The 26,173-nt window shown below is 46.3% G+C and overlaps 1 protein-coding gene, 3 long non-coding RNA genes and 1 other non-coding gene across 12 annotated transcripts in view; 2 read left to right on the plus strand and 3 right to left on the minus strand.

The window, feature by feature from the left end:
• Positions 1 to 2,984: 2,984 nt before the first annotated feature.
• On the minus strand, positions 2,985 to 9,364 carry LOC106997308 (uncharacterized). The gene is made up of 3 exons (XR_013404903.1): positions 9,016 to 9,364; positions 3,739 to 5,007; positions 2,985 to 3,410 (listed from the first exon to the last, which is right to left on the minus strand). It is a non-coding gene; the product is annotated as an uncharacterized LOC106997308 (long non-coding RNA).
• LOC144334745 (uncharacterized) lies at positions 4,079 to 9,368 on the plus strand. Its single transcript, XR_013404933.1, has 3 exons — positions 4,079 to 5,375; positions 7,910 to 8,166; positions 8,598 to 9,368. It is a non-coding gene; the product is annotated as an uncharacterized LOC144334745 (long non-coding RNA).
• LOC114675122 (U11 spliceosomal RNA) lies at positions 4,470 to 4,603 on the minus strand. Its single transcript, XR_003726218.1, has one exon. It is a non-coding gene; the product is annotated as a U11 spliceosomal RNA (small nuclear RNA).
• Positions 9,369 to 9,447: 79 nt separating the features above from the next.
• The window catches only part of TAF12 (TATA-box binding protein associated factor 12), a 36,342-nt gene continuing 19,616 nt past the window's right edge, over positions 9,448 to 26,173 (plus strand). For 2 of the 8 annotated variants that reach the window (XM_077966193.1, XM_077966181.1), the window contains exon 1: positions 9,448 to 11,262. The gene's annotated coding sequence lies outside the window, so the exon portion shown is untranslated. The remainder of the gene's footprint in view (positions 11,263 to 26,173) is intronic. The other 6 variants (XM_077966175.1, XM_015133092.3, XM_001113189.5 and 3 more) reach the window with 4 other exon arrangements.
• Positions 10,666 to 25,679, minus strand: LOC144334756 (uncharacterized). Its single transcript, XR_013404950.1, has 2 exons — positions 25,508 to 25,679; positions 10,666 to 11,257 (listed from the first exon to the last, which is right to left on the minus strand). It is a non-coding gene; the product is annotated as an uncharacterized LOC144334756 (long non-coding RNA).

Here is a 26,173-nt window from a genome sequence, read left to right on the forward strand (position 1 = left end):
CGCGCCTGGCCTTCTTTTTTTTTTTGAGACTGAGTTTCACTCCTGTTGCACAGGCTGGAGTGTAATGGCGCTATCTCGGCTCACTGCAACCTCTGCCCCGGGTTCAAGCAATTGTCCTGCCTCAGCCTCCTGAGTAGCTGGGATTACAGGCGCATGCCACCATGCCCTGCTAATTTTTGTTTATTTTAGTAGAGACAGTGTTTCATCATATTGGTCAGGTTGGTCTCAAAATCCTGACCTCAGGTGATCCGCCCGCCTTGGCCTCCAAAAGTGTTGGGATTATAGGCATGGCATGAGCCACTGCATCCAGCCCACTATTGGCTTCCTTGCTCCTCAACTTGTAGATGGTCTATCAAGGGACTTCACTTTGTGACCACGTGAGTCAATTCTCCTTAATAAACTCCCTTTGGCTAGGTGAGGTGGCTCACACTTATAATCCCAGCACTTTGGGAGGCCAAGGCAGGCAGATCACAACGTCAGGAGTTAGAGACTAGCCTGGCCACCATGGTGAAACCTTGTCTTTACTAAAAAAAATACAAAACTTAGCCAGGTGTGGTGGCGTGTGCCTGTAATCCCAGTTACTCAGGGGCTGAGGTAGGAGAATTGCTTGAACTTGGGAGGTAGAGGTTGCAGTGAGCCTATGTTGCTCCACTGCACTCCAGCCTGGGCAACAGAGAAAGACTCTAGCTCAAAAAATAAAATAAAATAAAATAAAATAAAAATAAACTCCCTTTCATACATACATATGTTCTATTAGTTCTGTCCCTCTAGAGAACCCTAATACAGATTTTGGTATCATGTTGGCTAGGCTGGTCTTGAACTCCTGATCTCAAGTGATTCACCCGCCTTGGCCTCCCAAAGTGCTGGGATTACAGGCATGAGCCACCACACCCGGGCTGTGTTGATTTATTTTATTTTATTTTATTTTATTTTATTTTACTTTATTTTATTTTTATGTGACGGAGTATCATTGGAGTGCAGTGGCACGATCTAAGTTCACTGCAACCTCCAGCTCCTGGGATCAAGCAATTCTTCTGCCTCAGCCTCCTGAGTAGCTGGGATTACAGGCACCTGCCACCATGCCTGGCTAATTTTTGTATTTTTAGCAGAGATAGGGGTTTCACCATGTTAGCCAGGCTAGTCTCAAACTCATGAACTCAAGTGATCCACTTGCCTCAGCCTCCCAAAGTGCTGGGATTACAGGTGTGAGCCACAGTGTGTGACCCACACCTAGCTAATTTTATAAATTATTTGTAGAGATATCTTTAGGTCTTGAACTCCTGGCATCAAGGGATCCTCTCACCTTGGCTTCCCAAAGTGCTGGGATTACAGATGTGATCCATAGCACTGGTCTTTATTATTACTATTATTTTGAATCATTGGCAGCCTCTTGGGCCAGAGTAGGCTCAGAGAGACTCCCGATATATATATTTTTAATTAATACCTATCCTAATGGGTGTGAAGTACTATCTCATTATGGTTTTGATTTGCATTTTCCTAATGATTAGTGATGCTGAGCATCATTTCATGTGCTTATTGGCCATCTTTGGAGAAATGTCTATGCAAGTCCTTTTGCCCATTATTGAATTGGGCTGGGTTTGTGTTGTTGCTGTTGAGTTATGAGTTCCTTACGTATTATGGGTAATAATCTCTTATCAGATATGTTTTTTTTTTTTTTTTTTTTTTTTTTTTTTTTTTTTTTGAGACGGAGTCTCGCTCTGTCGCCCAGGCTGGAGTGCTGTGGCCGGATCTCAGCTCACTGCAAGCTCTGCCTCCCGGTTCCCGCCATTCTCCTGCCTCAGCCTCCCGAGTAGCTGGGACTACAGGCGCCCGCCACCTCGCCCGGCTAGTTTTTTTTTTGTATTTTTTAGTAGAGACGGGGTTTCACCGTGTTAGCCAGGATGGTCTTGATCTCCTGACCTTGTGATCCGCCCGTCTCGGCCTCCCAAAGTGCTGGGATTACAGGCTTGAGCCACCACGCCCGGCCCAGATATGTTATTTACAAACATGTTCTCTGATGTGAGTTGTCTTTCCACTCTGTTGATAGAGTCCTTTGATGTACAAGGGTTTTTTTGTTTGTTTGTTTTCTGAGATGGAGTTTCGCTCTTGTCCAGGCTGGAGTGCAATGATACTATCTTGGCTCACCACAACCTCTGCCTCCTAGATTCAAGCGATTCTCCTGCCTCAGCCTCCCAAGTAGCTGGGATTACAGGCATCCACCACCACGCCCGGCTAATTTTTTTTTTGTATTTTTAGTAGAGACAGGGTTTCACCATATTGGCCAGGTTGGTCTTGAACTCCTGCCCACCTCGGCCTCCCAAAGTGCTGGGATTACTTGTGTGAGCCACCACAACTGGCTTTTTTTTTTTTTTCTTTGAGACAGAGTCTCACTCTGTTGCCCAGGTTGGAGTGTAGTAGCACGATCTTGGTTTACTGCAACTCCGCCTCCTGGGTGCAAGCAATTCTCCTGCCTCAGCCTCCCAAGTAGCTGGGATTACAGGTGTCTGCCACCACGCCTGGCTAATTTTTGTATTTTCAGTAGAGACGGGGTTTCACCATGTTGGCCAGGATGGTTTCAATCTCTTGACCTTGTGATCTGTCCACCTTGGCCTCCCAAAATCCTGGGATTACAGGCATGAGCTGCTGTTCCGGCCTTCTTCTTTTTTAAGTTGGAGTTTCCCTGTTGTCACCCAGGCTGGAGCGCAATGGCAGGATCTCAGCTCACTGCAACCTCTGCCTCCCGGGTTCAAGCGTTCTCCTCTCTCAGCCCCCAGAGTAGCTGGGATTACAGGCACCCGCCACCATGCCCCGCTAATTTTTGTAATGTTAGTAGCAATGGGGTTTCACCATGTTGGGTAGGCTGGTCTCCAACTCCTGACCTCAGCTGATCTGCCCACCTCAGTCTCCCAAAGTGCTGGGATTACAGGCGTGAGCCACCGCACCCAGCTGGGTTTTTCATTTTAATTTTAAAATTAATGTTAACATTTTAAAATTTGATGAAGACCAATTTATTTTTTGTTGCTTGTGCACCATTGTGTTATATCCAAGAAATCATTGACAAAGTCGATGTCATTTCCCCCTGTGTTTTCTCTAAGGGTTTTATAGTTTAAGGTCTTAATTTAGGTCTTTGATCCATTTTGAATTAATTTTCTTTTCTTTTCTTTTCTTTTCTTTTTTTTTTTTTTTTTTCCTTTTTGAGACGGAGTTTCACTCTTGTTGCCCAGACTGGAGTGCAATGGTGCAGTCTCAGTTCACTGCAACCTCCGCCTCCTCGGTTCAAGCAATTCTCCTGTCTCAGCCTCCCTCCTAACTCGGATTACAGGCATGCTCCATCACGCCCGGCTAATTTTGTATTTTTAGTTAGAGACGGGGTTTCTCCAAGTTGGTCAGGCTGGTCTTGAAATCCCGACCTCGCCGGGCGCGGTGGCTCAAGCCTGTAATCCCAGCACTTTGGGAGGCCGAGACGGGCGGATCACGAAGTCAGGGGATCGAGACCATCCTGGCTAACCCGGTGAAACCCCGTCTCTACTAAAAATACAAAAAACTAGCCGGGCGAGGTGGCGGGCGCCTGTAGTCCCAACTACTCGGGAGGCTGAGGCAGGAGAATGGCGTGAACCCGGGAGGCGGAGCTTGCAGTGAGCTGAGATCCGGCCACTGCACTCCAGCCTGGGCGGCAGAGCGAGACTCCGTCTCAAAAAAAAAAAAAAAAAAAAAAAAAAAAAAAAAAGAAATCCCGACCTCAGGTGATCCGTCCACCTCGGCCTCTCGGAGTGCTGGGATTACAGGCGTGAGCCACTGCGCCTGCCCTTGAATTAATCTTTTGTATATGGTATAAGGTATAGAAAAAGTTTGCTGAGGCCTGGTGAAGGTAATTTCAATTTCCTCTACGCAGGCCGGGCGCGATGGCCACGCCTGTAATCCTAGTACTTTGGGAGGCCGAAGTGGTCGGATCACCAGATCAGGAGATCGAGACCATCCTGGCCAACATGGCGAACCCGTCTCTACTAAAAATACAAAAATTGGCTGGGCATGATGGCGCACGCCTGTAGTTCCAGCTACTCGGGAGGCTGAGGCAGGTCTCCTGAAGTCAGGGACTAGGTCTATTCTATTAGCTGCTATATTGTAACACAGTCGCTAAATAATTTTCTGTTACGCGTGCCACCACGCACTTATAATTTTTAAATTCTCTCGTTTGTGGGGGATTCCAGCTGCGTTGCTCAGACTAGTCTCCCACACGAGAACACGCGGGGTTAACCCATCTCCACCGCCCAAGTACTAGGATACAGGTCTAGCACTATCTTGCTACTTATGTATTATATTTGTTAAATACCCTGCTAATTTAGTCATCTGCGGTTCACGCAGATAGCTATACAACTTAAAAGAAAAAGGATCAACCTAAGTCTTACATCCACTTACAAAACGAACACTTAACTCGTCAGAAAAGTTCATCTGATTTGAAACAGAAAAAGAAGGGCGCCGGGACCAACGATCACCAGCTGCCCGAATGTCAAAAAATTATGCTTCCGAAATCTCTTGATGTCGATTCCGCACGAAGAGCAATCGAGTTGCCCTACGTGTGCCACTCACGACAGAAGCCCTTTTTGCTTTATTGGCTACCAAAGCAGGGTGGCAGTGTTAGCAAATCCATTTTATGGTAAAGGTGAACACTAAATCCAAGCAACTCTTTATTTCAGTTTCCTGAAGTTGGAGAGCGAATTCCATTTCTTCTGAACTGAAAGGAAGACTTCATAAGGAGAATCTAGAATTTGTCCTTTCGATTTTTACTTAGAAGAAAATGACGTGAGTCGATATGCAAATATAAGCAGGGCTTGCTGGGAAGGTGCTGACGGGCGCCGAAGGAGTGGCTGGGAAGAGCGGCTGAGCTAAGCGAGGGAGTAATCACTCCTTCCGTTTGCAGTAAGTGCTGGATCTCTCTCGTCAACTGCTCACGACATAAGGCGTCTCATGGCCTTGGAATACAGGCTCTCAGCGGCTGTAGGTACCTAACTAGGGAAGACAAGAATCACAACCTATCCTAATTGAAAATGTGTAACTTGTGCCACCCCTAGCCACCACCCTGGAGCAGCCCAGGCAGGCGTGCAGTGGAAGCACAAGGTCATTGTAAGGGAAAACACCATCCTGACAACCACGCATAAGCTGATTGTCATATTGTGGCATGCTATATGCTGCACTTCGAAGGAGCGTTATTCGAAATTTTTTTCAAAATCAAGTGAAAAGAGTTGTAGAATAAGGTACAGCATAGCATTAATGTTAAAAATAAGATCCTGTACCTCAGATGACTGAAGTAGATCTTTATCAACACAATTTTTTTTTTTTGAGACAGAGTCTCGCTCTTTCGCCCAGGCTGGAGTGCAGTGGCGGGATCTCGGCTCACCGCAAGCTCCGCCTCCCGGGTTCACGCCATTCTCCTGCCTCAGCCTCCCGAGCAGCTGGGACTACAAGCACCCGCCACCGTGCCCGGCTAATTTTTTGTATTTTTAGTAGAGGCGGGGTTTCACCGTGTTAGCCAGAATGGTCTCGATCTCCTGACCTTGTGATCCGCCCGCTTCTGCCTCCGAAAGTGCTGGGATTATAGGCGTGAGCCACTGTGCCCGACCTGTTCCCTTTTTTTTTTTTTTTTTTTTTGTTTAAGGATAATGATGGATGGGTGCTGTGGGTCATGCCTGTAATCCCAACACTTTGAGAGCTCAGGAGTTTGAGACCACTCTGGGCAACATATAGCGATCTCGTCTCTACCCCCAAAAATAAAAAATTAACCGAGCATCGTGGCATGGGCCTGTGGTCCCAGCTACCCCAGAGGCTGGGGCAGAAGGATTGCTTGAGCCAGGGAAGTCAAGGCTACAGTGAGCCATAATCATGCCACTGCACGCCAGCCTAGGTGACAGATGAAGACCTTGTCTCAAAAAAATAAAACCAATATGTGACAATTGTAAAGAAATTGAAACAGCACATAAATGATATAAAATCTGAAAATGCTTCCTCCAAACTGTTAATAGATTAGTGTTTATCTTGCCAGACTGCTTTCTATGTATGTATGCATTGTATACATATAAATAAATGTTTTCAGGCCAGGCACGGTGGCCCATGCTTGTAATCCCAGCACGTTGGGAGACTGAGGCAGGTGGATCACCTGAGGTCCGGAGTCTGAGACCAGCCTGGCCAACATGGTGAAACCCTGTCTCTATTAAAAATACAAAAAATTGGCCGGGCGTGGTGGCAGGTGCCTGTAATCCCAGCTACTAGGGAGGCTGAGGCAGGAGAATCGCTTGAACCCAGGAGGCAGAGGTTGCAGTGAGCCGAAACCGTGCCATTGCACTCCAGCTTGGGCAACAAGAGTGAACTCCATCTCAAAAATAATAATTATAAATAGCCGGGCGCGGTGGCTCAAGCCTGTAATCCCAGCACTTTGGGAGGCCGAGACAAGCGGATCACGAGGTCAGGAGATCGAGACCATCCTAGCTAACACGGTGAAACCCCGTCTCTACTAAAAAAAAAAATACAAAAAAACCCCAAAAAACTAGCCGGCGCCTGTAGTTCCAGCCACTCGGGAGGCTGAGGCAGGAGAATGGCGTGAACCCGGGAGGCAGAGCTTGCAGTGAGCTGAGATCCGGCCACTGCACTCCAGCCTGGGCGACAGAGGGAGACTCCGTCTCAAAAAAAAAAAAAAAAAAAATCACCATAATTTCACTGTTCTTCCAACACCTTCCCATTGCATACTGAATATAATCTCAAGTCCCCATCATAGTCTAGTCTTTTTTTTTTTTTTTTTTTTTTGAGACAGAGTCTCGCTCTGTTGCCCAGGCTGGAGTGCAGTAGCGCAATCTCAGCTCTCTGCAACCTCCGCCTCCTCATTCTCCTGCCTCAGCCTCCCGAGTAGCTGGGACTACAGGCGCCCGCCACCTCGCCCGGCTAGTTTTTTGTATTTTTTTTTAGTAGAGACGGGGTTTCACCGTGTTAGCCAGGATGGTCTCGATCTCCTGCCCTCGTGATCCGCCCATCTCGGCCTCCCAAAGTGCTGGGATTACAGGCTTGAGCCACCGCGCCCGGCCTCATAGTCTAGTCTAAAAGGTCCAGACTATAACAAACCCCTGCCTACCTCTCCAAACTCATTGTCTTTCCCGGTTACCAAAGCTCCAGCCACCTTGGCCATCTTGGTCCTTGAGTAAGTGTTTTTTTTTTTTTTTTGTTTTGTTTTGTTTTGAGACGGAGTCTCGCTCTGTCGCCCAGGCTGGAGTGCGGTGGCACGATCTCGGCTCACTGCAAGCTCCGCCTCCCGGGTTTACGCCATTCTCCTGGCTCAGCCTCCCGAGTAGCTGGGACTACAGGTGCCCGCCACCTTGCCCGGCTAGTTTTTTGTATTTTTTAGTAGAGATGGGGTTTCACCGTGTTAGCCTGGATGGTCTCAATCTCCTGACCTCGTGATCCACCCGTCTCGGCCTCCCAAAGTGCTGGGATTACAGGCTTGAGCCACCGCGCCCGGCCTTGAGTAAGTGTTTTCCTTACTGATGACCATGGCTCAGGCCATCAGACAGCTAGATAAGTCTGGCTTATTCCAGTATTCTCTTCTATCACCTTTTTGTGCAGTTGCTAATGGTCTGTTTCCCATTCTAGGTTGCAGACTTTCTAAGGACAAGGATAGCCACCAGTTATGTACTCAGCACATAGCAAAAGGTTTGTCACACAATGAGACTCAATAAACACTTGTTGAATGAACGTATATACATTCAACCTGGGTCTTAAAAAAGATGTATAGGCGTTCAACAACAAAAAGTGGTATGCCAGACCCTAAAAAGAATGGAGAGCAGTGGCAAAGAAATAAGGCTAGGAATACAGCTTGGAGCCCAATGTTCATGAGGACTTGAATCTGAGAATTTGGATTGGGTGGCAGTGTAGAGGGTGGATTGGGAAGGTGGTAGGATGAGGATTAGGAAGATATAAAGACAGGGCAGGATGCTGCACCAATCTGGGCACCTTTCCTAATTTCTGCTGGCAGATACTGTGGCTCACACTGGCCTGTCACAGCTTTTTTTTTTTTTGAGATGGAGTCTCGCTCTGTAGCCCAGGCTGGAGTGCAGTGGCCGGATCTCAGCTCACTGCAAGCTCCGCCTCCCGGGTTTATGCCATTCTCCTGCCTCAGCCTCCCGAGTAGCTGGGATTACAGGCGCCCACCACCTCGCCCGGCTAGTTTTTTTTAATGTATTTTTAGTAGAGACGGGGTTTCACCGTGTTCGCCAGGATGGTCTCAATCTCCTGACCTTGTGATCCGCCCGTCTCGGCCTCCCAAAGTGCTGGGATTACAGGCTTGAGCCACCGCGCCCGGCCCACAGCTCTTTATACATTTTTTGGTGTGTTTGTGGGTTCTTCTCCATTTTACTGTGAACCTTACAGATGCTGGAACTGGGTCTGACTTGCATACCTAACATTCCAGCATACAGTAAAAAATAACAGTTCTCTCTTTTTTTTTTTGAGACAGAGTCTCGCTCTGTCACCCAGGCCGGAGTGCAGTGGCGCGATCTCGGCTCACTGCAACCTCCGCCCCTCCAGGTTTAAGCAGTTCTCTGCTTCAACCTCCGGAGTAGCGATTACAGACGCGTGCCACCACGCCCGGCTAATTGTTTTGTATTTTTAGTAGAGACGGGGTTTCACCATCTTGGCAAGGCTGGTCTTGAACTCCTGACCTCGTGATCCACCCGCCTCGGCCTCCCAAAGTGCTGGGATCACAGGCGTGAGCCACATAAAAGCAATTCTCACCAAGCATTTGACAGCAAAAAACTGTCCTGTAGAGAATGCTACAGGACAGGCTTTGGCTTAGTAGTGAGGTCTGAGTTCAAGCTGAGGCTCTGCACTTATTAGCTAGAATTTTGCTTAATCTCTCACAGGTCTCCTCTAACTGATTAAATGGCGTAACGGAGGTAAGCGGATTAGCACAATTCCTGGCAAACAGTCAGCAGTCAATTGTTATTACTGAATTGCCAGTTCACAGGCACAACCAACCGATCTGTCTCATCTCCCGGTTCCTGTGTTGCCAACTTCCTCGTTGAGGTTCAACAGGATACCTGTGGGGTAATGTGTCCCAGATGATATCCTGGTCCTGACACCATGACAAAGGCACCAACCAAAAATGGCGACCTCAAAGCCATCCGAGGGCGTCAATTACCCGTCATGCTACCGATGGATAAATAAGCAGAGTCGGGAAGAAAAGCTAGTGAAGGATTCTTAACGCCGGGGTGGAATACGCAGAGCTCGCTCATGCTGCCACTCAACTACAAGCAGTTAAAAGCGCAAGCTGCAGGCTACAGCTACACACAGCTCAAGATCGCCACCACGTGTCGGAGGGCAGTCTGCGCCTGCGCAAGCGAGGCGCGCGCCCGCCGGCCGGAAGAGCCGCGCGTTTCCGGGTTGGAGGCGGGGAGCGGTGCCGGAAGTAGTCGGGGAGGGCCGCGCAGTCGGACCGGCTGCTGAGACGAACGCTTCTCTGGGGCAGTCTCCGCATATCATGGGGAGATAGACGCTGCTGCCTGTGAGTCTTGGGCCCTGGCAGTTGAGGAACAAGAGCGGGAGGAGGGAGTCAGGACCCAGATCTACAGTAGGTCAGTGTTCGAAGGACCAGGTTGTGGACGAGACGGGGCTGTGAGGATTCAGGCTCTTGGGAAGGGACTGACAGAGGATCAGGCTCGGAGAAGACGCGGCTGTGGGGACCTGGGCTCCAAGACGGGACTTAGGGAACGGGGACGGATCTGAGTTCTCCGGCATCTGAGGGAAAGTGGTCTGAGAGGAGCAGGATTATGAGGACCCGCACTCCTACGAGGAGAGGGTCGGAAAGGAACGGGGTGTGAAGACACGGGCTCCGGAGAGGTAAAAGTGGAGCGGTGAGGACTTGGGCTTCTAAGAGGCAGAAGCGGGACAGTGAAGACCCGGCCTCCTAAGGATTCAGAAACGGGGCAGCGAAGACTCAGGTTCCTGAGGGGCAGAAGCAGACAGAGAAAACTTGAGTTTGGAAGGGAACAGAAGCGGGCAGTGAAGACTGGGGCTTCTTTGGGGACGGGATCCGGGCTTTGAGACTCCGAGTACCTGAGTCTCAGAACAGGGCGGTGAGGACCCAAGCTCCTAAAAGCCTTGGATCTAAGGGACCATGGATGTGAGATCAGCCTAGAAAGTAAAGGGAAAGGGTTTGGAAAAGATTTAGTGATCCATTTTTTTTTCCACAGTATTCCCTGAACCCAGAGAGATAAAGGACGTATTCAGGGGAAGACAACTTCTCCTTCGCACTGCCTGCTTGGCTCTTGGCAGGCTTTTCTTGTGTTAGATACTCAATCTAGGAAGCCCACATGCAAACATCTTCATTTTCTGCTTCATTCTTGGGAATCAGATGTGAAGTTGAAAACAGTTGGAACTCAGTTATATACTTGATAAGTGCTTTAAATCCCATTCCACTCAACCCTGAATGAGCACAGATCTCTGCATCTCAAGTAAAAGAATGTCAGTGATGGAAGAGTCCCAAAAGATCATCTTTTAAAAACTCCTATTTTACATTTAAGGAGGCTAAGGTTCAAAGAGGTTTAGGATTACAGTGAGGCAATGGTTAGATCATAATTTTAATACAGTACCCTTCTGTGCGTAGCAAATGAGATGCTTGGTTAATGTTCCTTAAATGCTTCCAGAATCTTTGCTTTATCTTCAAACTCAGGAGGGAATTTTTTTTTTTTTTTTTTTTTTTTTTTTTTTTTTTTTGAGACAGGTTCTCTCTCTGTTGCCCAGGCTGAAGTGCAGTGGCTCAATCTTGGCACCATGCACGTCAACCTCCTAGGCTCAAGCAATCTTCCCACCTATATATACCTCCTGAGTAGCTGGAACTACAGGCATGTGCCTCCACACCCTGCTAATTTTTAAATTTTTTGTAGAAACAGGATCTCACTATGTTGCCCAGGCTGGTCTCAAACTCCTAGGCTCAAGTGATCCTCCCACCTTGGTCTCCCAGAGTGCTGGGATTGCAGGCATGAGTCACTTCCCCCCGCTTCCAGTTTTCTTTTTTTGAGACAGAGTCACCCAGGCTGGCGTGCAGTGGCACGATCTCAGCTCACTGCAATCTCTGCTTCCCCGGTTCAAACGATTCTCCTGCCTCAGCCTCTCAAGTAGCTGGAATTACAGGTGTGTGCTACAATGCCCAGCTAATTTTTGTATTTTTAGTAGAGACAGGGTTTTACCATGTTGGCCAGGCTGGTTTCGAACTCCTGACCTAAAGTGATCTGCCCACCTCAGCCTCCCGAAGTGCTGGGATTATAGACATGAGCCACCACGCCTGGCCCAGTTTTTATTTCCAGTAAAAACTGGAAATTTTTACAGTTTCTGATACTTTGAGTGTTATTACTGCATTGACATTGATACAGTAAATGTCACTTAATAGTAAGGAAACCTTTATTTTTATTTTTATATTTTTGAGACAGGGTCTTGTTTTGTTGCCCATATTGGAGTGCAGTGGCATCATCATAGCTCACTGCAACCTATATTCTTGAGCTCAAGCACTCCTCCTGCCTCAGCCTCCTGGGTAGCTGGGACTACAGGTATGAGCCACTACACCCAGCTAATTTTTAAGTTTTTTTGTAGAGACGGTGTTTGGCTGTGTTGCCTAGGCTGGTGTTGAATTCTTGTCCTCAAGTGATTCTCCCACCTTGATATCCCAGAATGTTGGGATTATAGGCATGAGCCACTGCACCTGGCTGGAACCTTTAAATAAAGCTCAGTGTTATTTATTTATTTATTTAATAAGCTGTTTGGAAAGCCATAAATAAGTGTGTCCTGCATTTTTAGTGCAAACATTTACTAGGGATGGCTGCTTTTGGATAAGAATGGTGGGGAGACTTGCACCAGTCACTTACTTCAATATTAGTATCTTTTTCTGAAACCTACTCAGACTAACCAGGCACAGCTTAGGTACTTTCGAGTATTCTATGATTTAATTATCACAGCCCCACAAGTTAGATATTGTCAGTCTCGTTGTACAGATAATGAAATAGGTTTAGAGAGGTTAAATACTTTGCCTGAAATCACACAGTACTGAGTGACCCAACCCCAGTTACGCGTGCCTCTAAAACTTTTTTCTTCTCTTCTAAGTGGATTCCTCTGTCTCAGTTTGTCCATCAGCAAAATAGAAGTAATCGTTATACAAAACATATAATTGAATGAAAGCATTCCCTCCTTCTTAAGGCTCCTCTAAATGTCAAGGACTATAACTTATTAGGGTACTTACGTATTGTGGCATTTGAGGAGAGCTAAATTCTGTTTTCACAGAAGCATAGATTATTTAAGATAGAAAAATGGGAACTTTGTAGAGCTTTTAATTGCAATGTAGAAAGACATATTTAATTTTAGATTTAGGAGGCCAAGAAGGACTAATTTGGACTGGGCATAATGGCTCATACCTGTAATCCCAGCACTTTAGGAGGCCAAGGCGGGCAGGTCACCTGAGGTCAGGAGTTCGAGACCAGCCTGGCCAACATGGCAAAACCCCGTCTCTACTAAAAATACAAAGATTAGCTGGGCACGGTGGCGCATCCCTGTGATCCCAGCTACTCTGGAGGCTGGGGTGGGAGAGAATCACTTGAACCCTAGAGGTGGAGGTTCCAGTGAGCCGAGATTGTGTCACTATACTCCAGCCTGGACGACAGAATGAGACTCCGTCTAGAAAGAAAAAAAAAGTAATTTGAAAAACAAGGGCTTAAATTGGATTAATTTTCCAGTTAATTATATCATGAACTAGATGTTTGGGGGAATTGGGCTTAGTTAAAACTACTATTTTTTCCCCCAGAGTCTACTATTTGCAAGCGCCTATTATATATAAATGATCAAAACTTACTTATACCAACTTTTGAGGGAAAGCATACCCATGCCCATGTCACCACTTCAAAGTACTTGATGGTTTAATTAATGATAATTTATTCCTGAGTTAACATCCTTCCCTATACTTGCAGAATGTACTTTATTTCATTTGTGGCTCTAGCATTGACTTATTATAATAGGACTTCAAAATACCCGATCAGAAAATCATTGCATTATAATCAGAGCCAATAGGAACAAAGCACAAAAGGACATACTACCTTTTTTTTTTTTTTTTTTTTTGTGAGATGCAGTTTCGCTCTTTCATTCTTATTGCCCAGACTGGAGAGCAGTGGTGCGATCTTGGCTCACTCCAACCTCTGCCTCCTAGGTTCAAGCAATTCTCATGGGTTTTACCATATTGGCCAGGCTTGTCTCAAACTCTTGACCTCAGATGATCTGCCTGCCTCAGCCTCCCAGAGTGCTGAGATTACAGACAGGAACCACTGCGTCTGGCCCAGGACATATCACCTTTTTAAAAAAATTGATAGAAATAGGGGCTGGGCCTGGTGGCTCATGCCTGTAATCCCAGCACTTTGGGAGGTTGAGGCAGGCAGATCACCTGAGGTCAGGAGTTCAAGACCAGCCTGGCCAATGTGGTGAAGTCCCGTCTCTACTGAAAATACAAAAATTAGCTGGGCATAGTGGCGTGTGCCTGTAGTCCCAGCTACCTGGGAGGCTGAGTCAGGACAGTTGCTGGAACCGGGGAGGCAGAGGCTGCAGTGAGCTGAGATCGCACCACTGTACTCCAGCCTGGGTGACAGAGCGAGACTCTGCCTCCAAAAAAAAAAAAAATTAGGCTGGGCACGGTGGCTTATGCCTATAATCCCAGCACTTTGGGAGGCCGAGGCAGGCGGATCACCTGAGGTTGGGAGTTTGAGACCAGCCTAACCAACATGGAGAAACCCCATCTTTACTAAAAATACAAAATTAGCCAGGCATGGTGATGCATGCTTGTAATCCCAGCTACTCTGGAGGCTGAGGCACGAGAATCCTTTGAACCTAAGAGGCGAAGGTTGTGGTGAGCTGAGATTGCCCTGTTGCACTCCAGCCTGACTGACAAGAGTGAGACTCTGTCTCAAAAAATAAAATAAAATAAAACTACAATACAATACAATACAATAATTAGCCAGATGTGGTGGCAGATGCCTGTAATCCCAGCTACTCGGGAGGCTGAAGCAGGAGAATCAGTTGAACCCAGGAGGTGGAGGTTGCAGTGAGCCGAGATCGCACCACTGCACTCCAGACTGAGCGACAAAGTGAGACTCCATCTCCAAAGAAAATAAAATAATTTTAAAAATATAGAAATGGGGTCTCACTACGATTACCCAGGCTGGTCTCAAACTTCTGTCATCAAGTGATCCTCCTGCATTTGCCTCCCGAAGTGCTGGGCTTGTAGGCATGAACCATGACACCTGGCAAAGACATACTACTTTTGATTGGGATTCTTTATGGAAAGCCCCAAAGTATTTTGTAGGTACTATATCAGCAATGTTTACAGGCTGCACTGTGAAACAGGTGTGTTGGAGGCAGACAGACTTTGAAATCTCTATGTATGGACGTAATTTAAGTCAGACAGGGAGGGTGAAGAGGGCAACAACAACAAAAAAAGAAAATCTTGCCGGGCACGGTGGCTCAAGCCTGTAATCCCAGCACTTTGGGAGGCTGAGACGGGCAGATCACAAGGTCAGGAGATTGAGACCATCCTGGCTAACACGGTGAAACCCCGTCTCTACTAAAAAATACAAAAAACTAGCCGGGCGAGGTGGCGGGCGCCTGTGGTCCCAGCTACTCCAGAGGCTGAGGCAGGAGAATGGCGTAAACCCGGGAGGCGGAGCTTGCAGTGAGCTGAGATCCGGCCACTGCACTCCAGCCTGGGCGACAGAGCCAGACTCAGTCTCAAAAAAAAAAAAAAAAAAATCTTTTTTCTGGAGATGGAGTCTCGCTCTGTCGCCCAGGCTAGAGTGCAGTGTGGTGATCTTGGCTCACTGCAGCCTCTGCCTCCCGGGTTCAAGCACTTCTCCTACCTCAGCCTCCCCAGTAGCTGGAATTACAGGCACACACAGCCATAACCAGCTAATTAAAAAGAAAATCTTACACTGAATTTTTTTTTTTTTTTTTTTGAGATGGAGGCTTGCTCTGTCATCCAGGCTGGAATGCAGTGGTGTGATCTTAGCTTGCTGCAACCTCCACCTCCCAGGTTCAAGCGACTTTAGAATTTGCCTGGTCCGGCCAAAGGTGGAGGTTGCAGTGAACCAAGATCGCGCCACTGCGCTCCAGCCTAGGTGACAGAGCGAGACTCTGTCTCAAAAAAAAAAGGAAAAAAAGAATTTGCCTGGTCCAACTCCTAATTGTGGATGTGGAAACTGACCAAAGATGGCACCCAGCCCTCTTGATTTGGGTTTTCCACAGTACCTCTCATCAGCCTCCTGACCACTTGTTGCTACCATTTGTTTTCAGTCCACCATTATTTTGTTAATCTTTGAAGTCATAAAGAAAACTTATATGGTGCCAGCACATATGGATATGTGTGCTGGGTTAGCAGCAGGATGGGTGAAACACTGGTAGTTTTTGAGAGATGGGGTCTTGCTTTATTTTCCAGGCTGGAGCATGGTGGCTAGCCACAGGCCTATCACAATGTACTACAGTCTCACATTCCTAGGCTCAAGCCATTCCATCACCTCAGACCTCATAGTAGCTGGGACTATACGTGTACGCCACTGCACTGAGCAGTATGTTGATTTTTTTTTTTTCCTCCCGAGACAGGGTCTTGCTTTGTCACCCACGGTGGAGTGCAGTGGTGCCATCACATCTCACTACTGCACCAACCTCCTGGGCTCAAACAGTCCTCCCGCCTCAACCTCCCAAGTAGTTGGAACCACAGGTGCATGCCACCAAGCCTGGCTAATTTTTTGATTCTTTTTTTTTTTTTTTTTTTTTTGTAGTGACGAGATCTTACTATGTTGCCCAGGCTGGTCTTAAACTCCTAGGCTCAAGTGATCCTCCCACTCAGCCTGCCAAACTGCTAGAATTATAGGTGTGAGCCACCAAGCCCACCCTGTACTTCATTATTAACTTAATTTTTTCCGATGAGAAAATTGAGGCATAAAGAGATTATGTAACTTGCTCAATACAGCTAAAAAGTGGCACAGTTGGTACTTAAACCCAGATACTGCTACCATCGTTCATATCCTTGACCACTGTACCATACACTATACTACCTTTTGTTGTTGTTAGAGACGGGATCTTTTTGTGTTGCCCAGGCTCGTCCTCAACTCCTAACCTCAAAAAATCCTCCCATGTTGGCCTCCCAAAGTTCTGGGATTACAGATATGGGGTCCCACATGTGGCCTATACTGCCTTTTTGATAAATCAAAACCAGCTGGAGCCTCAATTAACCAATCCTAATTGCAAACTGGAAAAAAATCTTGCATTTCTGTTGCTCTGGAGTCTCACAGATTGCAAATAATTGATCCTTTTGAGCTTATTTAGGCTGGGAAATATGAGCTCATTTAGATACATTTAGAAGCCACAGAGGAAAGAAACAGCCAGGTAGAAAAACCAGTCATTAAGTGAAGTCATACACCACAGTATAGGGCTTTTGTGCCATCAGGCCAGTCCTCTTGATTCCAATATTTTGCTTAAATAATAAATTATTAAACATTTCAGAGGTAAACAAAAAAGTTTTGAAGGCTACCTGGTCTTCTGTTCCCCTTTCTCTTCACCTTTGTGTTGTTTTTTAAAAAAACAGTTAATGGAATAGATGCCCAGAGAATACCAGGGTCTTACAACTGTTGCAAGGTCTCCTTAATTCCTACCCTATGAAAAATTAGATCCTCTCAATACAGTAATAGGGTTGCAGCTAGACTTCTGTTTGAAGTACAAGGTTGTTAAAAGGGAAGTAATTAGGGCTTGTCATCCTCAGCCTGTCAACCACAGTTTAAAAGGAGGGAGGATAGATGTGGTTTTATTTATTTATTTATTTATTGAGACGGAGTCTTGCTCTGTCGCCCAGGCTGGAGTGCAGTGGCGCAATCTCAGTTCACTGCAAGCTCTGCCTCCCGGGTTCATGCCATTCTCCTGCTTCAGCCTCCCAACTAGCTGGGACTACAGGCACCCGCCACCACACCCATCTAATTTTTTGTATTTTTTTTCTTTTTTTTTTTTTTGAGACGGAGTCTCGCTCTGCTGCCCAGGCTGGAGTACAGTGGCCGGATCTCAGCTCACTGCAAGCTCTGCCTCCCGGGTTCACGCCATTCTCCTGCCTCAGCCTCCTGAGTAGCTGGGACTACAGGCGCCCGCCACCTCGCCCGGCTAGTTTTTTGTATTTTAGTAGAGATGGGGTTTCACCGTGTTAGCCAGGATGGTCTTGATCTCCTGACCTCGTGATCCGCCCATCTCGGCCTCCCAAAGTGCTGGGATTACAGGCTTGAGCCACCGCACCCGGCCTTTTTTTTCTTTTTTTAGTAGAGATGGGGTTTCACCCTGTTAGCCAGGATGGTCTCGATCACCTGACCTCATGATCCACCCGCTTCAGCCTCCTAAAGTGCTGGGATTACAGGTGTGAGCCACTGCACCCGGCCTACTTATTTATTTTTGAGATGGAGTCTTGCTCTTGTTGCCCAGGCTGGACTGCAATGGCGTGATCTTGGCTCACTGCAACCTCTGCCTCCTGGGTTCAAGCAATTTTCCTGCCTCAGCCTCCCGAGTAGTTGGGATTATAGGCATGCCCCACCATGCCCGGCTAATTTTGTATTTTTAGTAGAAATGGGGTTTCTCCATGTTGGTCGGGCTGGTCTCAAACTCCTGACCTCAGGTGATCTGTCCACCTCAACCTCCCAAAGTGTTGGGATTACAGGCATGAGCCACTGCACCTGGCCCAGATGAGGTTATTTAAATTGAACTCTAACTCATACAATCATGTTTTGATAGAATTATTAAATATTTTCAACTACAGATCACTGGGGGATAGACTTTCCATATTTTCTTTGTGAATCATAGCACACAATTTCTACATAGTAGGTAATAGTAAGGGTTAATTATTATTGTTCTCTCAAACTGTCCCACAGTTAATGCCTGTTTTTTGTGGTTTTTTGTTTTGTTTTGTTTTTTATATGGAGTCTCTGTCACCCAAGCTGGAGTGCGGTGGTGTGATCTCAGCCTCCCGAGTTCAAGCGATTCTCCTGCTTCATCCTCCTAAGTAGCTGAGATTACAGACGAGTGCCACCACGCCTGGTTAATTTTTTTGTATTTTTAGTAGAGAAGGGGTTTCACCATGTTGGTCAGGATGGTCTCGAACTCCTGACCTTATGATCTGCCCGCCTCGGCCTCCCAAAGTGTGGGGATTACAGGTGTGAGCCACGGTGCCCAGCCAGTTAATGCCTCTTTTTATGTTTTTGATTTTTATTTATTTTTTATTTTTTTGAGACAGAATCTTACTCTGTCACCCAGGCTGGGGTTCAGTGGCACGATCTCGGCTCACTGCAACCTCCACCTCCTGGGTTCAAGTGATTCTCCTGCCTCAGCCTCCCAAATAACTGGGATTACAGGCACGCACCACCACACCTGGCTAATTTTTGTATTTTTAGTAGAGATGGGGTTTCACCGTGTTGGCCAGACTGGTCTCGAACTCCTGACCTCAAGTGATCTGCCCACCTCAGCCTCTCAAAGTGCTGGGATTACAGAGGATGAGCCACTGCACCTGGCCCCGTTTTACTTTTTAAAATTTATTTTTTGGCTGGGCACAGTGGCTCATGCCTGTAATCCCAGCAGTTTGGGAGGCTGAGGCAGGTGGATCACTTGAGGTTGGGAGTTCAAGACCAACCTGGCCAACATGGCGAAATGCCATCTCTACTAAAAAATGCAAAAATTAGCCAGGCCTGGTGGCACGTTCCTGTAATTCCAGCTACTCTGGAGGCTGAGGCAGTAGAATCGCTTGAACCCGGGAGGCAGAGGTTACAGTGAGCCAAGATTGGGCCCCTGTACTCTGGCCTGGGCAACAGAGTGAGATTCTGTCTCAAAAAAAAATAGGCCGGGCTTGGAGGTGCATGCCCTGTAATCCCAGCACTTTGGGAGGCCGAGGCAGGTGGATCACCTGAGGTCAGGAGTTTGCAACCAGCCTAACATGGTGAAACCCCATCTGTATTAAATACAAAAAAAAAAAAAAAATAGCTGGGTATGGTGGTGTATGTCTGTAATCTGAGCTACTTGGGAGACTGAGACAGGAGAATTGCTTGTACCTGGGAGGCAGAGGTTGCCGTGAGCTAAAATGGCGCCATTGCACTCTAGCCTGGGCAACAAGAGCAGAACTCTGTCCCCCAAAAAAATTATTTTAAAATTTATATACAATAAAATTATTATGGGGGTACAGTCATAACTGATAGAATATGACAAATATATACTGTCATGTAAGCACTACAACACTGAAGATACAGAACAATGTCACCCCACACTTCCACAGATTTAATCATGCTGCTCCTTTGTAGTCAAACGCACCTCTGCCCCAGACTCCTTAGCAGCCACGGATCTGTTTTCCATCCCTATAACTGTTTTTTTCCAGAGTGGCCTATAAATGGAATTATATAGCCATTTGAGCCTTGCCTTTTTCACTTAGTATGATACATTTGAGATTCATCTATGTTGTTGCATGTGTCAGTAGTCTTTTTGTTGTTTTTGTTGTTGAGACAGAGTCTAACTCTGCTGCCCAGGCTGGAGTGCAATGGTGCGATCCCTGCACACTGCAACCTCTGCCTCCCGGGTTGAAGTGATTCTCCTGCCTCAGCCTCCCAAGTAGCTGGGATTACAGGCACGCGCCACCATGCCCAGTTAATTTTTGTATTTTTTAGTGGAGACAGGCTCTCACCATGTTGGCCTGGCTGGTCTCCAACTCCTGACCTCAGGTGATCCACCTGCCTCGGCCTACCAAAGTTCTGGGATTACAGGCATGAGCCACTGTGCCCAGCCTGTAGTCTTTCCTTTCTATTTCTTTTCTTTTTTTTTTTTTTTTTTGAGATGGAGTTTCACGCTTGTTGTCCAGGCTGGATTGCAATGGCGCAATCTTGGCTCACTGCAACCTCCGCCTCCCAGGTTCAAGGGATTCTCCTGCCTCAGCCTCCTGAGTAGCTGGGATGACAGGCACATGCCGCCATGCCCAGCTAATTGTTGTATTTTTAGTAGAGACAGGGTTTCACCATGTTGGCCAGGCTGGTCTCAAACTCCTGACCTCAGGTGATCCACCTGCCTTGGCTTCCCAAATTGCTGGGATTGCAGATGTGAGCCACTGCACCTGGCCTTTCCTTTCTATTTCTGAGTATTCCATTTAATGAATATACCATAATTTGTTTATTCACCATTTGAAGGACATCTGGATTGTTTTCGGTTTTTGGTAGTTGTGAATGATGTTGCTATAAACATTTATATACAGATTTTTGTGTGAATGTACGTTTTGATTTCTCTACAGTAAGTACCTAGGAGTGGGATTGCTGAGTCATGTAAGTATGCATTTAACTTTAGAAGAAACTACCAAACTGTCTTCCAGAAAAACTATACCATTTTACATTCACACCAGCAATGTATGAGGGTTTCAGTTCCTTTGTATCCTCTCCAGCACTTGCTTTTGTTTTTAAATTTTAGCTATTTTATAAATAGGTATATCATGTTTTTAAAAATTTGCATTTTCCTGATAACTAATGATGCTGAGCATCTTTTCATGTGCTTATTTGCCATTTGTTTATCTTCTTTGATGAAGGGTCTGCTCAGATCTTTTGCCCTTTAAAATAAATAAATAAATAGAGTCAGGGTCTCATTATGTTACCCAGGCTTGTCTCAAACTCCTTAGCTCAAGCAATCCTCCTGCCTTGGCCTCCCAAAGTACTGGGATTACATGCATGAGCCATCATGCCCAGTCTGCCCATTTTCTTTTTCTTTTTTGGAGAGACGGAATCTTGCTCTGTTGCCCAGGCTGGAGTACAGTGGTGTAGTCTCGGCTCACTGTAACCTCCAACTCCTGGGTTTGAGTGATTCTCCTGCCTCAGCTTCCCAAGTAGCTGGGACTATATGTGTGTGCGCCGACACATCCAGATAATTTTTGTATTTTTTAGTAGAGACGGGGCTTCACTATATGTTGGCCAGGCTGGTCTTGAAGTCCTGACCTCAGGCAATCTGCCTGCCTCAGCCTCCCAAAGTGCTGGGATTACAGGTGTGAGCCACCACGCCCAGCTGAATCTGCCCATTTTCTAAATTGGGTTGTTATTTTCTTATTGTTGAATTTTTTTTTTTTTTTTTTTTTTTTTTTAGACGGAGTCTCGCTCTTTCGCTCAGGCTGGAATGCAGTGGCTGGATCTCAGCTCACTGCAAGCTCCGCCTCCCGGGTTTTTACGCCATTCTCCTGCCTCAGCCTCCCGAGTAGCTGGGACTACAGGCGCCCGCCACCTCGCCCGGCTAGTTTTTTGTATTTTTTAGTAGAGACGGGGTTTCACCGTGTTAGCCAGGATGGTCTCGATCTCCTGACCTTGTGATCCACCCGTCTCGGCCTCCCAAAGTGCTGGGATTACAGACTTGAGCCACCGCGCCCGACCTTATTGTTGAATTTTGAAAAAAAAATTGTTTTCCTCCCCTACCAGCCTTTACACTGAAAATTCTTTATGTTTGCTGGATACAAGTCATTTGTTGGATATGTGATTTATAAATATTTTCTCCTAATCTATGACATATCTTCGTTTTTTTTTTTTTTTAGATGGAGTCTCACTCTGTCACCCAGGGTGGAGTGCAGTGGCACGGTCTCGACTCACTGCAACCTCTGCCTCCTGGGTTCAAGCAATTCTCTGCCTCAGCCTCCCGAGTAGCTGGGATTATAGGCACCCTCCACTAAGCCCTGCTAATATTTTTGTATTTTTAGTAGACACAGGGTTTCACCATCTTCGCCAGGTTGGTCTGGAACTCCTGACCTTGTGATCTGCCCACCTCGGCCTCCCCAAAGTGCTGGGATTACAGATGTGAGCCACTGCGCCTGACCCAACTTACCTTCTTATTGTCCTTTGCAGAGCAGAAGTTTTACATTTTGATTAAGTCCACTTTATCAGTTCTTTTCTTTTGTGAATTGTGCTTTTGATGTTGTATCTAAGAACTCTGACTAACCCGAAGTCATGAAGGTTTTCTCCTGTTTTCTTCAAAAAGTTGTATATTTTTACATTAGGTATATGATCAGTTTTGAATTTTTTTTTTTTTTTTTTTGAGACAGAGTCTTGTTCTGTCACCTGGACTGGAGTGCAGTGGCGTGATCTCAGCTCACTGCAACCTCCGCCTCCCAGGTTCAAGTGATTCTCCTGCCTCAGCCTCCCGAGTAGCTGGGATTACAGGCACACGCCACCACGCCCAGCTAATTTTTATATTTTTAGTAGAGACAGGGTTTCACCATGTTGGTCAGGCTGGTCTCGAACTCCTTACCTCATGATCTGCCTGCCTCGGCCTCCCAAAGTGCTGAGATTACAGGCATGAGCCACTGCACCTGGCCCTGAACTTACTTTTGTATAAATGTGAGATAGGCTAGGCATGGAGGCTTGTGCCTATAATCCCAGCACTTTGGGAGGCTGAGGCAGGAGGAGCGCTTGAGCCCAGCAGTTTGAGAGCAGCCTGGGCAACATGGTGAGAGCCCCTCTCTACAAATAATAAAAAATATATAATGAACTGGGCATGGTGGTGCATGCCTGTAGTTCCAGCTACCGAGGAAGCTGAGGTGGGAGAATGGCTTGAGTCCAGCTGGTTGAGGCTATAGTGAGCTATGACTGCACCACTGCACTCCAGCCTGGGCCACAAAGTAAGACCCATCTCTAAAAAATAAACAGGTTAGAGTTGGGTGTGATGCCTTGCGCATATAACCCCAGCTACTTGGGAAGCTGAGGATTCCCAAGAAGATTGATAGAGGCAAAGAGTTCTGGGCCGTCCTGGGCAACACAGCAAGACACCGTGTCTAAAAAAACAATAGAAAAAAAATTAGCCAGGTGTGGTTTGCACTTGTAGTCTCAGCTACTCAAGAGGCTGAGGCAAGATTATTGCTTGAGCCCAGGATTTTGGGGGTGCAATGAACTGTGATTTCACCACTGCACTCCAGCCTGGACAACAGCAAGATCCTATCTCTGCAAGCAAACAAAAAAAAACCCCAAGGCCTGGCACGGTGGCTCACGCCTGTGATCCCAGCACTTTGGGAGGTCGAGGTGGGTGGATCACTTGAGGTTGGGAGTTCAAGACCAGCCTGGCCAACATGGGAAAACCCCATCTCTACTAATAATACAAAAAAATCAGCCAGGTGTGGTGGTATGTGCCTGTAATCCCAGCTGCTCAGGAGGCTGAGGCAGGAAAATTGCTTGAACCTGGGAGGCCGAGGTTGCAGTGAGCCAAGATCATGGCCACTGCATTCCAGCCTGGATGACAGAGTGAAACTGTTTCTCAAAAACAAAAACAAAAAATAGGAAGAAAAGGGTGAATATGATCTATTTCTTCAGAGAACAAAATCCAAATAGTAGTTTATCTTAATTTTTTCCATTGGTAACATATACACATAATACAGGATTTAGGGTGTATAGTGAAAAATAAGACTCTCCCATCTTGGTCCCATAGGCCACCCAGACACCACCATTCCCCCACCTCCCTCTGTTATCAGTTTCTTATGTATCTTGCCAGGAATAATTTATGAATTTACAACTGTGTGTCTGTGTATGTGTGTTTTATTTATTTATTTGAGACGGAGTCTTGCTCTGTCACCCTAGCTAGAATGCAGTGGCGCAATCTCGGCTCATTGCAACCTCCACCTCTCCATTCAAGTGATTCTCCTGCCTCAGCCTCCCAAATAGCTGGGATTACAGGTGCCCGCCACCGCGCCTGGTTAATTTTGTATTGTTACTAGAGGGGGGTTTCTCCATGTTGGTCAGGCTGGTCTCGAACTCCCAACCTCAGGTGATCTGCCCACCTTGGCCTCCCAAAGTGCTGGGATTGTAGGCGTGAACCACTGCGCCTGGCAATACATGTGTTTTAATAAACGATAACAAAATATTCTCCCATTCTATACTTTGCTTTCATTCATTGAACAATTTCTCTTGGAGACCATGTCATGAGCCTCCTCATTTGTTTAAAAAAAAAAAGTCTTTATTTAAATCATTCACATTTCATACAAATCACTGATTTAAAGTGTATGAATCTGGGGGGTTTGGGTTTTTTTTTGTTTTTTTTTTTTAATACAATCAGCGTTGGCAACCATCACCACAATGTAATTTTAGATCATTTTTGTATCCCCTAAAAGAAACCGTATACCCATTAGCAGTCAGTCTCTATTCCTCTCCTACGTGCTCTGGCTGTAGGCAACAACTAATCTACTTTCTGTCTATGGGTTTACCTATTCTGGACATTTCATATAAAAGTAATCGTACAATATTTTTTTTGTGACCACCTTTTTATGTTTTTTTTGAGACAGAGTCTCGCTCTGTCACCCAGGCTGGAGTGCAGTGGCAGTCTCGGCTCACTGCAACCTCCACCTTCTGGGTTCAAGCTATTCTCATGCCTTGGCCTCCCAAGGGATTACAGGTACCCTCACCACCATGTCTGGCTAATTTTTGCATTTTTTTTAGTAGAGATGGGATTTCACCATATTGAGCAGGCTGGTCTAAAGCTCAAGTTTTCCTTTCTGTAGGATAAATATCTAGTAGTACACTGTTTTACCTGTTTTTCCTAGGGAGCTGGAGGGGTGTTTGATTTATTCTTAACTGTATAACTTACATACAGTAAAAATGCACAGATCTTAAATGTTCAATGGGAGGAGTTCGACAGTTGTATAAACCTATGTATTACCACCCACTCAAATGTGTTACAGTTTTAAAATCTTACCATATTAAGAAATAATTTAGGAAACTAAGGGTAGTGTTAGTCTGGCACCAGTGTGTGTCTGGTTATCATCTGCTTTTGTTTTGTTTTTATAGGAAGAAATAGTTTGCTTAGCCAGAATTATTTAAAACTCAGAAGTATTGTTTGCTTTTCAGCAAGGTCAATGACAGCAGTAAATTTTTGTCAAGTTTCTTAGGGAGAAACTGATTTTTTCCCTTCTCCATAGGTTCCACTTCTTTTTTTTTTTTTTTTTTGAGGGAGTGCAGTGGCACGATCTTGGCTCACTGCAAGCTCCGCCTCCCGGGTTCATGCCATTCTCCTGCCTCAGCCTCCCGAGTAGCTGGGACTACAGGTGCCCACCACCATGCCCAGCTAATTTTTTGTATTTTTAGTAGAGACGGGGTTTCACCGTGTTAGGAGGATGGTCTTGATCTCCTGACCTTGTGATCCATCTGCCTCGGCCTCCCAGAGTGCTGGGATTACAGGCATGAGCCACTGCGCCTGGCTTTTGTTTTTTTTTTTTTTTTTGAGATGGAGTCTTACATTGTTGCCTAGGCTGGAGTGCAATGGTCTGATCTCAGCTCACTGCAACCTCTGCCTCCCAGGTTCAAGTGATTCTCGTGTCTCAGCCTCCTGAGTAGCTGGAATTACAGGTGCGTGCCACCATACCCGGCTAATTTTTATATTTTTAGTAGAGATGGGGGTTTCACCGTGTTGGCCAGGCTGGTCTCGAACTCCTGACCTCAAGTGATCCATGCACCTTGGCCTCCCAAAGTGCTGGGATTACAGGCATGAGCCACTGCACCCCGCCTCCACTTATTTCATTAAAGTGACTGCTGTTGGAGCTATTCCTTAAGGTTATTTCCTAATTTCATCCAACCTCGCTGGAAACAACAAAAAAAGAAAAAAAAAATCCTAATTTGATATGTGAATATTCATATTTCGTACTATGTAGGATAGGCCATATTTTTTGTCTCCAGATCTTTAAAAAAATAATTTTTTTTTTTGAGATGGAGTTTCGTCCTTGTCACCCAAGCTAGAGTGCGATGGTGCGATCTTGGCTCACTGTAACCTCTGCCTCCCAGGTTCAAGTGATTCTCCTGCCTCAGCCTCCTAAGTAGCTGGGATTACAGGCACCTGCCACCCCACCTGGTTAATTTTTTGTATTTTTAGTAGAGATGGGGTTTCACTATGTTGGCCAGGCTGGTCTCAAACTCCTGATCTCAGGTGATCTGCCTGCCTCGGTCTCCCAAAGTGCTAGAATTACAAGCGTGAGCCACCTCACCCGTCCTAAAATAGTTTTTCATTATTTATTTATTATTATTTTTTGAGACAGTTTCACTCTTGTTGCCCGGGTTGGAGTGCAGTGGCGTGATCTCGACTCACTGCACCCTCTGCCTCTTGGGTT

The sequence above is a fragment of the Macaca mulatta genome, chromosome 1 (assembly GCF_049350105.2).
Source record: "Macaca mulatta isolate MMU2019108-1 chromosome 1, T2T-MMU8v2.0, whole genome shotgun sequence".
In the NCBI taxonomy this organism is placed as follows: Eukaryota; Metazoa; Chordata; class Mammalia; order Primates; family Cercopithecidae; genus Macaca; species Macaca mulatta.